This window comes from Dendrobates tinctorius, unplaced genomic scaffold, assembly GCF_039654945.1.
Source record: "Dendrobates tinctorius isolate UK_male_01 unplaced genomic scaffold, ASM3965494v1 ptg000240l, whole genome shotgun sequence".
NCBI classification, from domain to species: Eukaryota; Metazoa; Chordata; class Amphibia; order Anura; family Dendrobatidae; genus Dendrobates; species Dendrobates tinctorius.
Genome location: NW_027361907.1, coordinates 262,088 through 275,620, shown reverse-complemented (window position 1 = coordinate 275,620; position 13,533 = coordinate 262,088).

Sequence of the window (13,533 nt, the reverse complement as noted above, 5' to 3'; positions counted from 1 at the left end):
CTTCACCGTCATTGTATGTTGGGGGCTGCCTATTGCTTTGGGGTCTGCTCTGGGGCAGTTTAGATTTCCCCTTTCTTTCTTTAGGCCTATTTAGTTCTCCGGCTGTGTTCGAGGGGTCTAGGGCATCGTAGGAACCCCCCACGGCTACTGTTAGTTGTTGTGGATAGGATCAGGTGTCTGCAATCCGATAGCTACCAACCTCTCTGGTTTTCTGGACTTAGCTTGTATTTTTGTTTTTTCCTCCTTCGGTGACTCATTCATAACAAGATACACTGCCTCCAGCAGGGTGAATTTATAAGGGAAACACCAGGGAAACAATTACAATGGTGGGCCCTGCGATAGGGAACAGGGACATGGAGACCTCATGCACTCCCCTGAGTCAGTGTCTCTACACTCCTACCGATCCCTAGGCCGGTTCCACACCTGGCGCTGATCTGGATACCTTTAAACCCTAGCTCGCCCTGCACATAGCCCTTTCTAGTGAAATGGCTGGTGCAGAGACTAATCCCACCACTGCACTGAAACACACATAAAGGAAAGGCACAAACAGGGAAACACCACTTAGCTTTGCTCTGTTGCTCTTTCTCCCAGCAACAGAGTCCACCACCAGAATGCAGCTTTCCTCCTGGATAGCTGCCACCAAGCTCTGTCAGAGCTGCAAGGAAATCCCCTCTGACTCCTTCCATACCAGGACTCTGACTGTGCTTCAAGGAACTCTCTCTAGCTCCTTTCTCCAACAAGGATGGTTGGAAATGAACACTATCACCAACCCCAGTGAGAGCACATGACACACCTTTATAGTTAAGCCAGAGGAATCACACCTGTTAGTAGAGTTGAGCGAAACGGGTCGAAAAAATTCAAAAGTCACCGACTTTTGGCAAAGTCGGGTTTCATGAAACGAAACCCGACCCTAGGATGAGGTCGGCCACGAGGTCGGCGACTTACTCGCCAAAGTCGCGTTTCAAAAGTTTGTTTTGCGCTCTTTTTCAGCCAATCAGGATCCACGGACACTGTGGGCAACGTGATGACATAGGCACGGGTCACCACCATCTTTCAGAAGGGCATGCAAGTGATTGGCTTGCTTTGGTGGGCGTCACAGGGGGTATAAAAGGGCGTGCACGCCGACCGCCATCTTACTTCTGCCGATCTTAGTATAGGGAGAGGTTGCTGCTGATTCTGTAGGGAGAGCGTTAGGCAGGGAAGAAGACAAAAGAACTGCTTCTGCTGCTAGCGATTTGGCCTGCACAACACACAAGTCACTGTGTGTGCAGTGCAAGGGGAGGCTATATAGTGGTGTATCAGTGGTGTTGGTTGTTGGGCTGCCTTCTAAGGCTTCCTGACACGCTGGCATTGCTGTTTACCCACTGCTCCGCAAACTGCTTTTTTAAAAGCAATCCAATCTCCCTTATCCTCTAGTCACTTTTGTCACAGCTGTGCCATCGACCGTGTCACATAGCGCTCAGATATCAGTGGGCCTCACACAATCTACAAGTGTCCAGTGTCCAAAAGTGTACGCAGAGATTCAAAATCTCCATTATCCTCTCATCACTTTGGTCACAGGCAGCTGTGCCATCGAGCGTGTCACATAGCGCTCAGATATCAGTAGGCCTCACACAATCTACAAGTGTCCAGTGTCCTAAAGTGTACGCAGAGATTCAAAATCTCCATTATCCTCTCGTCACTTTGGTCACAGGCAGCTGTGCCATCGAGCGTGTCACATAGCGCTCAGATATCAGTGGGCCTCACACAATCTACAAGTGTCCAGTGTCCAAAAGTGTACGCAGAGATTCAAAATCTCCATTATCCTCTCGTCACTGTGGTCACAGGCAGCTGTGCCATCGAGCGTGTCACATAGCGCTCAGATATCAGTGGGCCTCACACAATCTACAAGTGTCCAGTGTCCAAAAGTGTACGCAGAGATTCAAAATCTCCATTATCCTCTCGTCACTTTGGTCACAGGCAGCTGTGCCATCGAGCGTGTCACATAGCGCTCAGATATCAGTGGGCCTCACACAATCTACAAGTGTCCAGTGTCCAAAAGTGTACGCAGAGATTCAAAATCTCCATTATCCTCTCGTCACTTTGGTCACAGGCAGCTGTGCCATCAAGCGTGTCACATAGCGCTCAGATATCAGTGGGCCTCACACAATCTACAAGTGTCCAGTGTCCAAAAGTGTACGCAGAGATTCAAAATCTCCATTATCCTCTCGTCACTTTGGTCACAGGCAGCTGTGCCATCGAGCGTGTCACATAGCGCTCAGATATCAGTGGGCCTCACACAATCTACAAGTGTCCAGTGTCCAAAAGTGTACGCAGAGATTCAAAATCTCCATTATCCTCTCGTCACTTTGGTCACAGGCAGCTGTGCCATCGAGCGTGTCACATAGCGCTCAGATATCAGTAGGCCTCACACAATCTACAAGTGTCCAGTGTCCAAAAGTGTACGCAGAGATTCAAAATCTCCATTATCCTCTCGTCACTTTGGTCACAGGCAGCTGTGCCATCGAGCGTGTCACATAGCGCTCAGATATCAGTAGGCCTCACACAATCTACAAGTGTCCAGTGTTCAAAAGTGTACGCAGAGATTCAAAATCTCCATTATCCTCTCGTCACTTTGGTCACAGGCAGCTGTGCCATCGAGCGTGTCACATAGCGCTCAGATATCAGTAGGCCTCACACAATCTACAAGTGTCCAGTGTCCAAAAGTGTACGCAGAGATTCAAAATCTCCATTATCCTCTCGTCACTTTGGTCACAGGCAGCTGTGCCATCGAGCGTGTCACATAGCGCTCAGATATCAGTAGGCCTCACACAATCTACAAGTGTCCAGTGTTCAAAAGTGTACGCAGAGATTCAAAATCTCCATTATCCTCTCGTCACTTTGGTCACAGGCAGCTGTGCCATCGAGCGTGTCACATAGCGCTCAGATATCAGTGGGCCTCACACAATCTACAAGTGTCCAGTGTCCAAAAGTGTACGCAGAGATTCAAAATCTCCATTATCCTCTCGTCACTTTGGTCACAGGCAGCTGTGCCATCGAGCGTGTCACATAGCGCTCAGATATCAGTGGGCCTCACACAATCTACAAGTGTCCAGCGTCCAAAAGTGTACGCAGAGATTCAAAATCTCCATTATCCTCTCGTCACTTTGGTCACAGGCAGCTGTGCCATCGAGCGTGTCACATAGCGCTCAGATATCAGTGGGCCTCACACAATCTACAAGTGTCCAGTGTCCAAAAGTGTACGCAGAGATTCAAAATCTCCATTATCCTCTCGTCACTTTGGTCACAGGCAGCTGTGCCATCGAGCGTGTCACATAGCGCTCAGATATCAGTAGGCCTCACACAATCTACAAGTGTCCAGTGTCCAAAAGTGTACGCAGAGATTCAAAATCTCCATTATCCTCTCGTCACTTTGGTCACAGGCAGCTGTGCCATCGAGCGTGTCACATAGCGCTCAGATATCAGTAGGCCTCACACAATCTACAAGTGTCCAGTGTCCAAAAGTGTACGCAGAGAATCAAAATCTCCATTACCCTCTCGTCACTTTGGTCACAGGCAGCTGTGCCATCGAGCGTGTCACATAGCGCTCAGATATCAGTGGGCCTCACACAATCCACAAGTGTCCAGTGTCCAAAAGTGTACGCAGAGATTCAAAATCTCCATTATCCTCTCGTCACTTTGGTCACAGGCAGCTGTGCCATCGAGCGTGTCACATAGCGCTCAGATATCAGTAGGCCTCACACAATCTACAAGTGTCCAGTGTCCAAAAGTGTACGCAGAGAATCAAAATCTCCGTTATCCTCTCGTCACTTTGGTCACAGGCAGCTGTGCCATCGAGCGTGTCACATAGCGCTCAGATATCAGTGGGCCTCACACAATCCACAAGTGTCCAGTGTCCAAAAGTGTACGCAGAGATTCAAAATCTCCACTATCCTCTCGTCACTTTGGTCACAGGCAGCTGTGCCATCGAGCGTGTCACATAGCGCTCAGATATCAGTAGGCCTCACACAATCTACAAGTGTCCAGTGTCCAAAAGTGTACGCAGAGAATCAAAATCTCCATTATCCTCTCGTCACTTTGGTCACAGGCAGCTGTGCCATCGAGCGTGTCACATAGCGCTCAGATATCAGTGGGCCTCACACAATCTACAAGTGTCCAGTGTCCAAAAGTGTACGCAGAGATTCAAAATCTCCATTATCCTCTCGTCACTTTGGTCACAGGCAGCTGTGCCATCGAGCGTGTCACATAGCGCTCAGATATCAGTAGGCCTCACACAATCTACAAGTGTCCAGTGTCCAAAAGTGTACGCAGAGAATCAAAATCTCCGTTATCCTCTCGTCACTTTGGTCACAGGCAGCTGTGCCATCGAGCGTGTCACATAGCGCTCAGATATCAGTGGGCCTCACACAATCCACAAGTGTCCAGTGTCCAAAAGTGTACGCAGAGATTCAAAATCTCCACTATCCTCTCGTCACTTTGGTCACAGGCAGCTGTGCCATCGAGCGTGTCACATAGCGCTCAGATATCAGTAGGCCTCACACAATCTACAAGTGTCCAGTGTCCAAAAGTGTACGCAGAGAATCAAAATCTCCATTATCCTCTCGTCACTTTGGTCACAGGCAGCTGTGCCATCGAGCGTGTCACATAGCGCTCAGATATCAGTGGGCCTCACACAATCCACAAGTGTCCAGTGTCCAAAAGTGTACGCAGAGATTCAAAATCTCCATTATCCTCTCGTCACTTTGGTCACAGGCAGCTGTGCCATCGAGCGTGTCACATAGCGCTCAGATATCAGTAGGCCTCACACAATCTACAAGTGTCCAGTGTCCAAAAGTGTACGCAGAGAATCAAAATCTCCGTTATCCTCTCGTCACTTTGGTCACAGGCAGCTGTGCCATCGAGCGTGTCACATAGCGCTCAGATATCAGTGGGCCTCACACAATCCACAAGTGTCCAGTGTCCAAAAGTGTACGCAGAGATTCAAAATCTCCACTATCCTCTCGTCACTTTGGTCACAGGCAGCTGTGCCATCGAGCGTGTCACATAGCGCTCAGATATCAGTAGGCCTCACACAATCTACAAGTGTCCAGTGTCCAAAAGTGTACGCAGAGAATCAAAATCTCCATTATCCTCTCGTCACTTTGGTCACAGGCAGCTGTGCCATCGAGCGTGTCACATAGCGCTCATATATCAGTGGGCCTCACACAATCTACAAGTGTCCAGTGTCCAAAAGTGTACGCAGAGATTCAAAATCTCCATTATCCTCTCGTCACTTTGGTCACAGGCAGCTGTGCCATCGAGCGTGTCACATAGCGCTCAGATATCAGTAGGCCTCACACAATCTACAAGTGTCCAGTGTCCAAAAGTGTACGCAGAGAATCAAAATCTCCATTATCCTCTCGTCACTTTGGTCACAGGCAGCTGTGCCATCGAGCGTGTCACATAGCGCTCAGATATCAGTGGGCCTCACACAATCCACAAGTGTCCAGTGTCCAAAAGTGTACGCAGAGATTCAAAATCTCCATTATCCTCTCGTCACTTTGGTCACAGGCAGCTGTGCCATCGAGCGTGTCACATAGCGCTCAGATATCAGTAGGCCTCACACAATCTACAAGTGTCCAGTGTCCAAAAGTGTACGCAGAGATTCAAAATCTCCATTATCCTCTCGTCACTTTGGTCACAGGCAGCTGTGCCATCGAGCGTGTCACATAGCGCTCAGATATCAGTGGGCCTCACACAATCCAAAAGTGTCCACTGTCCACAAGTGTGTGCAGAAATTCTAAATCTCCCCTGTCCTATAGACACCTTTTACCTTGTTTTACATTACTATATAGTTTGTTGGATTTTGTCTACATTTCTACCAAAAATGAGGAAGGCTGGTGGAAGAGGCCGTGGAATTGGGCGGGGGTTGGCAGCTGGTAATGATGGTGTTGGTGGTGGATCTGATGGTAGTGGCAAGAGCAAAATAGGACCGAATGCAGGAGGTGCTGACCCTGCGTCATCGTCTGGCTACATAAGGCCTCGAACGCTTAGTTTTCTAGGAGTTGGCAAACCGCTTTTAAAGGCAGAGCATCAGGAAAAAGTTTTGTCTTACATTGCTGACTCAGCCTCCAGCTCTATCGCCTCCTCTTCTTCAGTTGTAAAAAGTAAAAGCACTGAGTCGTCATTGGAGGCTCATGTTCATGAACCACACCTTTCCTTGTGTCCTTCACCCCAACCAAGATTGAAGGATGACGCAGGCCATCCTACTGATTACTCCATGGAGCTGTTTTCACATACCATGCCTGGATTATCAAGTCAAATGGTGAATTACCCAGGCCAAGATGAATCTGACATGGAGTGCACTGATGCACAGCCGCTGATGGATGATTCTGCTGGTACATTCACTCAGAGCACTACATTGTCCTCGCAGTGTACAGAGCCAGATTTTGACCCTGATGAGACTCAGGTGCCCCTTCCCGCACACTATACCACCATACACGGTGACACAGAGGAAGGTGCACATGACATAGAAGAGGAGGTGATGGATGACCCAGTTGTTGACCCAGATTGGCATCCATTGGGGGAAGAGGGTGCTGCTTCCAATAGCTCAGATGAGGAGCATCCACAGCAGACATCGACATCGCAACAGCTGTTATCTGGCAGGCCCGGAGCACTCCAAAGACAGGTTCCAAACATCAAAAGAGTTGCTGGACAGCTTGTCCAGAGGGTCAAAAGATCACAGCGTGCTAGGCCGCAAAATGTCTGCCAAAGTAGGAAGAGTGCAGTGTGGCACTTTTTTGAACAAAATCCTCATGATCAGGCCAAGGTTATCTGTAAGAAGTGCGCAAAGACCTTTAGCCGAGGGAAAAATCTGAAAAATTTGAATACCAGTTGCATGCTTAGACATTTAACCAGCATGCACTTGCAAGCGTGGACACAACACCAAACCTCAAGTGCCACATGTGCAACTGATCACAACGAAGGTAGTCAGCAACGCTACATTGTTTCCCCCACTGTAAGCCCACCGGTTAGCACAGCAGCAAATGTTGAGGTGTCGTTGCAAGGCCACAGCAGTCAGGGAATCCCACTGTTATATCAACGAAAGACTGATTCTAGGCCATCAGAAAGAACACCAACTCCATCACCATCATCAACCCTCTCTCAGTCCGCCCTGTCCACCGCTACTTCCACCATATGCAGCTCTCAAGTCCAGCTCACCCTCCCAGACACTATGAGTAGGTCAAGAAAGTACTCAGTCTCTCATCCGCGTACACTGGGTTTGAACGCCCACATTGCCAAACTAATCTCGTTTGAGATGATGCCCTTTCGGTTGGTGGAAAGCACAGCTTTCCGCGAACTCATGGCCTATGCAGTACCACGCTATGACCTACCCAGTCGCCACTTCTTCTCTCGCAAAGCCATCCCAGCCCTCCACCATCATGTGAAAGACCGCATTGTCCATGCACTCAAGCAGTCAGTGAGCGGAAAGGTGCACCTCACAACTGATGCATGGTCCAGTCGGCATGGCCAGGGCCGTTACGTGTCCATCACTGCGCACTGGGTTAATGTGGTGGATGCAGGGTCCACAGGGGACAGCGGTGGTGGGACAGTGCTGCCTAGCCCACGGTCTAGGAAACAGTTGACTGTAGGCGTTCGACCCTCCTCCTCCTCCTCCTCCAGAAGCGACAGCTCGTCCACAGAGCGCAGTCGTACGAGCACTCCATCTGCAGCTGCCACTGTTGCACACGATGTGTCCCCCTATCGAGGAGCTAGTGGAAAGCGTCAGCAGGCTGTGTTGCAGATGATGTGTTTGGGCGACAGACACACCGCCGAGGTGCTGGCCGAGTACTTGAAGCGACAAACTGAGTCATGGCTGGGCAGTGTACATCTTGAGGCAGGCAAGGTAGTTAGTGATAACGGCCGTAATTTTGTGGCAGCCATAGCCCTTTCAAAACTCAGCCACATACCTTGCTTGGCTCACACCTTGAACCTGGTGGTGCAGTGCTTCCTCAAAAATTATCCGGAGTTAACAGCCCTGCTCCAGAAGGTGCGAAGACTGTGCGCGCACATCCGCCGGTCGCCTGTACACTCCGTTCGTATGCAGAAGCTGCAGCGATTGCTCCACCTTCCCAACCACCGCCTCATTATCGACATTGCAACAAGGTGGAACTCCACCCTGCACATGGTGGAGCGGCTGTGCGAGCAGAGGCAGGCCATAATGCATTTGTGGGAGGATACACGGCCAGGCACTTTGAGAGCAGACATGGAGTTGACAGGCGTGCAGTGGTCGAAGCTGAAAGACCTTTGTAAAGTCCTTCAGTGTTTTGAGGAATGCACACGGCTGGTAAGCGCAGACGACGCCATCCTAAGCATGAGCATCCCACTTATGCGTCTGCTCATGCAAACTTTGACGCACCTTAAGGAGCAGGCGTCTGCAGCCAATGTTGATGAGGAGGAAGAGGTGGAGGGAATCCTTGATGACATTCAGCCATTGTCTGCTCAGGGACCTCTCCTGGACGAAGTGGAGGAAGAAGAGGAGGAGGAGGAGGAGGATGATGGTGATGATTACTTAGGGGAGGAGGATGCATCTCGTGGGGCAAGTGAAAATGTTGGCATGGCAAGGTCTGGTACAGGGTTTGTGCGTGACTGGAGGGATGTGGATTTGCCAGAAAGTGCTCCTCCACCCAGCACTCGCAGTGCATCATTGACACCGGGAACATTGGCCCACATGTCAGATTATGCCTTGCGGATCCTAAAAAGGGACCCCCGCATTGCCAAAATGATGAACGATGACGACTACTGGTTGGCCAGCATCCTGGATCCACGCTATAAAGGCAAATTACAAAACATCATGCCACAGGAGAACCTTGACCTAATATTGGCTAATAAACAAGCAACTCTGGTAAATCGGTTGCTTGAGGCATTCCCAGCACACAGCAGCGGTGATGGTTCTCACACGAGCCGTACGGGCCGGGGGCAGCTTGGCAGAGGTGTTCGTGGTGCACACAGCAGAAGTGGCGTTGGAGACAGGGGTTTCATGACAATGTTGTGGACTGATTTTTCAAATACCGCTCACACAACTGGTAATACTGCATCGATGGAAAGTGACAGGAGACAGCAGTTGTCAACTATGGTTACAAACTACTTTTCCTCCCATATCGATGTTCTCCCACACAGGTCATTCCCCTTTGACTATTGGGCCGCTAAACTGGACACCTGGCCTGAATTGGCCCAATATGCCTTACAGGAGCTCGCTTGCCCAGCTGCAAGTGTGCTATCGGAAAGAGTCTTCAGTGCAGCTGGATCAATCCTGACAGAAAAAAGGACCCGTCTGTCAACCCAAAATGTGGATGATCTAACCTTCATTAAAATGAACCACGCATCGGTTTCCAAGGATTTTGTCCCACCTTCCGCTGATGACACATAGGGTGACAGAAAAATGGCTTGCTTTGGTCCACCTCTTCCTGGTACTTCACCTATTTCGCCTTTTGCATCAGCTGAATGTCCAACATCAACATATGCCACTTTCTAAAACTCCCTAACTGTGCTGCCTCCCCCCCCCCATGGCCGGGGTCACCACCTACCGCACGACACCGTGCGAGTGCCGTTGCCCTGGACAGGTGGGTAGGCCGACTCTTGGGCACGGGCACTGGCACAGGGTCCCTCATAGTGCAATCAAGTGTCTCTGACGGCGGTGGTGCACACCCGCCGTCAGACACACCGCTGTACTATGAGGGGCCCAGTGCCAGTACCGACGCCCATGAGTGGGCCCCCCTTGCTTGGGCAGGGCCCCAGCATTTGCAATCTTTACCTCTCCCTGCTCCTCCTCTGTGTAATCTGGGCCGTCAAATCCATACTGTGCCTGACACCGTCTGAGCCTGCCTCCTGAGACATATATTTTGAATGTGTACGCTATCCATACATGTTATCCGGGGATACGGTACCCTTTCTAACCTTTGTGCAATGACGTGCAATCCATACTGGGCCTAACACCGTCTGAGCCTGCCTCATGCTGTATAGACATATATTTTGAATGTGTACGCTATCCATACATGTTATCCGGGGATACGGTACCCTTTCTAACCTTTGTGCAATGACGTGCAATCCATACTGGGCCTAACACCGTCTGAGCCTGCCTCATGCTGTATAGACATATATTTTGAATGTGTACGCTATCCATACATGTTATCCGGGGATACGGTACCCTTTCTAACCTTTGTGCAATCATGTGCAATCCATACTGTGCCTGACACCGTCTGAGCCTGCCTCCTGAGACATATATTTTGAATGTGTACGCTATCCATACATGTTATCCAGGGATACGGTACCCTTTCTAACCTTTGTGCAATCACGTGCAATCCATACTGGGCCTGACACCGTCTGAGCCTGCCTCCTGAGACATATATTTTGAATGTGTACGCTATCCATACATGTTATCCAGGGATACGGTACCCTTTCTAACCTTTGTGCAATCACGTGCAATCCATACTGGGCGTGAGAACGGCTGGCGAGCTGTTAAGCAAGCTACAGCACCTGTCCAGACAAGTACAGGGATTCCCTAGCGAGGAGACTTATTTGATTGTTTTCAATGTTGGGACAGCAATTTTTGGGGAGCACTATACTCTGGAGAATGATAGATGGGGCCCACCATACACTGGAACATTCCAAAGGTGGACATCAGACACTGGAGCAGCATTTACAGGGCCCATTATACACTAGAGCATTAGAAATGGGGCCCATTATGTTTGGAGCATTATTTGGGCCCATAAGACAGTGGAGCTTCATCCATGGGGACCAACATATACTGTAGCATTATGTGGAGCTCATCATATACTGTTTCAAACATTATATGGGACCAATGATTCTGTATGGAGAAATAGATGGGCCTCGTCATGAGATGTAAAAAGTGAGGTATTTTTCATTGTACTATACCGCTATTTCTCTGCCGTATCAGAGCATGATGAGTTGTGGTATGTGTTAAAGGGGCGCTCTTTCGCCCAGGGCACATGAAAACCTGGAGCCAGCCCTCCCCCCCACAGTTTGTAGCCAAATAACCCCCATTTTTCAGTGCGTAACTTGTAATATGAAGTTAATTAAGGTTGACAAGCTTAAGAAAGAAGAATTGATGCTTTTGGCATTCAAATGGGCACTGTAGGTGTGTTTCCTGTCCTCCTCTCACTGCCGACTTTTATTCCCCATTGACTTACATTGGGTTTCGTGTTTCGGGACGACCCCGACTTTTCCCTATAATCGAACGATCTTGCTCGACCCGACTTTTGGAAAAGTCGGGTTTCACGAAACGAAACGCGACCCTAAAAAAACAAAAGTCGCTCAACTCTACCTGTTAGTGATTCCCGTGTAATAACGCTAACCACCACCGGGGGCAAACTAGAACAAAAGACACCACTGTGTAATAATCCTAATGGCCACTGGGGGCAAAACCAAACTTAAGCACACAGCTTAAGGGAAAAAAAGGTTACATGTGCTTTTAACTGTCATCATCCCACCTGGTTCATGACAGAAGGGTCCCATTACTGTTCTGAAGACATGTATCATTCACACTAATGTACTTTGTATAGTATTTTAAATCCATGCTCACAAACAAAAACTTGGAGTGGGTCTGATACATGGAAAAGGTAAAAAAAAATCTCTATTTTTTTGCCTTTGAAAGTTGCACTTATCATTTAACTAATCATGCAAAATACTGCAGTGTGATTAATGCCTAAGGCTACAGTCAAATGTCCGATGTAAGTTTCTGTGGAGCAGCCCTTACATTACCTATTCTACTTTTAGCTGAAAAAAACATTTGAAAGTCTTTCTTACAATAAAGAAAACACAGAACTTGGTTTTAAAGTTGATTTTTACTTCATGTGGTTTTTTTTTACTTATCACTATATTAAAAATAAATTCAGAAAATCTTGTAATTTTCACACTGGCTTAACACTAGATTCATACTTCCCGTTCCTTACAGACACTTTTCAGCAGTTATTATAATTACAGACAAGACTACAATGATGGATACGCTGTAGATAACATGGGAACCAACCTTCACAATATGTGATATCACTCCTCTCCTCATCACCCTCCCTTCACAAGAACTTTGCCCAGAACAACAGATATTCATCATAGCCAGTCTATTGAAGCCTATATCCGTGTAGCGACTGAAATTATATTATTAGTGTGGAAAATTGCAAGATTTCAGAATCGCTTTTTAATGTAAATAGAGATATTAAAAAATCCTTCAAGTATAAGAACATGATTTAAACAATAGGTAATTTTCTGATGACACTTTCCATTTCAGCTTTTCTGAAATTATGCAGAAAAGAATGATGAGTGACTGTCAGTTTCAGAGCATTTGCCTGGTGACAACTCCATTATCTACTACTGCCTCCTCGTTCCCACAATTTAACGTCATATTGGCAGCAATTCTTGGGCCAAATAAATGTCATCTTGAGGAAATGAGAGAGAGCTTTTATTCTAGTGATTCTTCCTAGTCCTCTATGGCGGAGGGCTCGGTTACCAATAAACAGCTATTTTTTAATCTTCTATAAGAGCCGTTGAGAGGTTACAGCCCCAGTAACAGCCAGGTGAATCTCAGAGTCATAGTATGGGGTTTTCTGATTATCTGTCCGCTGTTGACCCTATTACAGTAAAGTTCTGAGTATCTATGTGCTCTCGCCAATGCTATTTCTATATCTCTATCCTGAGCGTTTTCACACATTCAACTACCTTGAACAATATATTGCATTCCTTTGGCACACGGCTAATTGTTTCATGCAGGGAGGAAAGTCATGCTCCTGCTGGGGTTACAATTGATAATGTTCCAGGCTCTGCTGCAGTCCAGCTTTCTAACACCTAAGCCATTAATTCCAGTTATGTTTCTGATGCTGTCTGTCTCAACCCTGATTATAAGTACCAGTTGAAGCAGGGACACAAAGACAAACATCTTCAGAGACTGACATGATATATTGCTTTAAATGATTCATTATATTGGTGGAGAAAATCTCTACATCTCTAATATAATGCTGTACTCTCGCTGCTGGCGAAATAAATCCGGCATTCATGGATCATGCTATATCTGTGAACACCAGATGTATTCATTCATAAAAAACAGTTGAATCAGATATGCTGTATAATACAGTGTGCTTAATGTTCCATACTTCAGAGCCGGCATAGCTGGACCTGCAGAGCCACATATATTTGTAAAATAATGAGATGGATACAGATGTAAAGGCTATTCATACACTGCATGCAATTCGCCTCTTTATATCGCAGTATAATATATTTTTCTGGGCAAAAGAAGAAAGACGCTCACTCTTGCTGTGGAGGAGATAGGTGCTGACTGTACGTGGAGGGTCCACAAACAGTAGTCAGTAGATAAACAGTCGCACTCAAGTGTGGATTAATCTTGCAAAAAATCTTGAAGATTTTGTGAAATTTTTGGATTTTTATTTTATTTCAAATGCATCAAATAGTGTAACACCGCAGACAAAAGAAGTATCCAAAATGTGAGTATAATATCGTAATCCAGGATATGAGTATACTATGGTT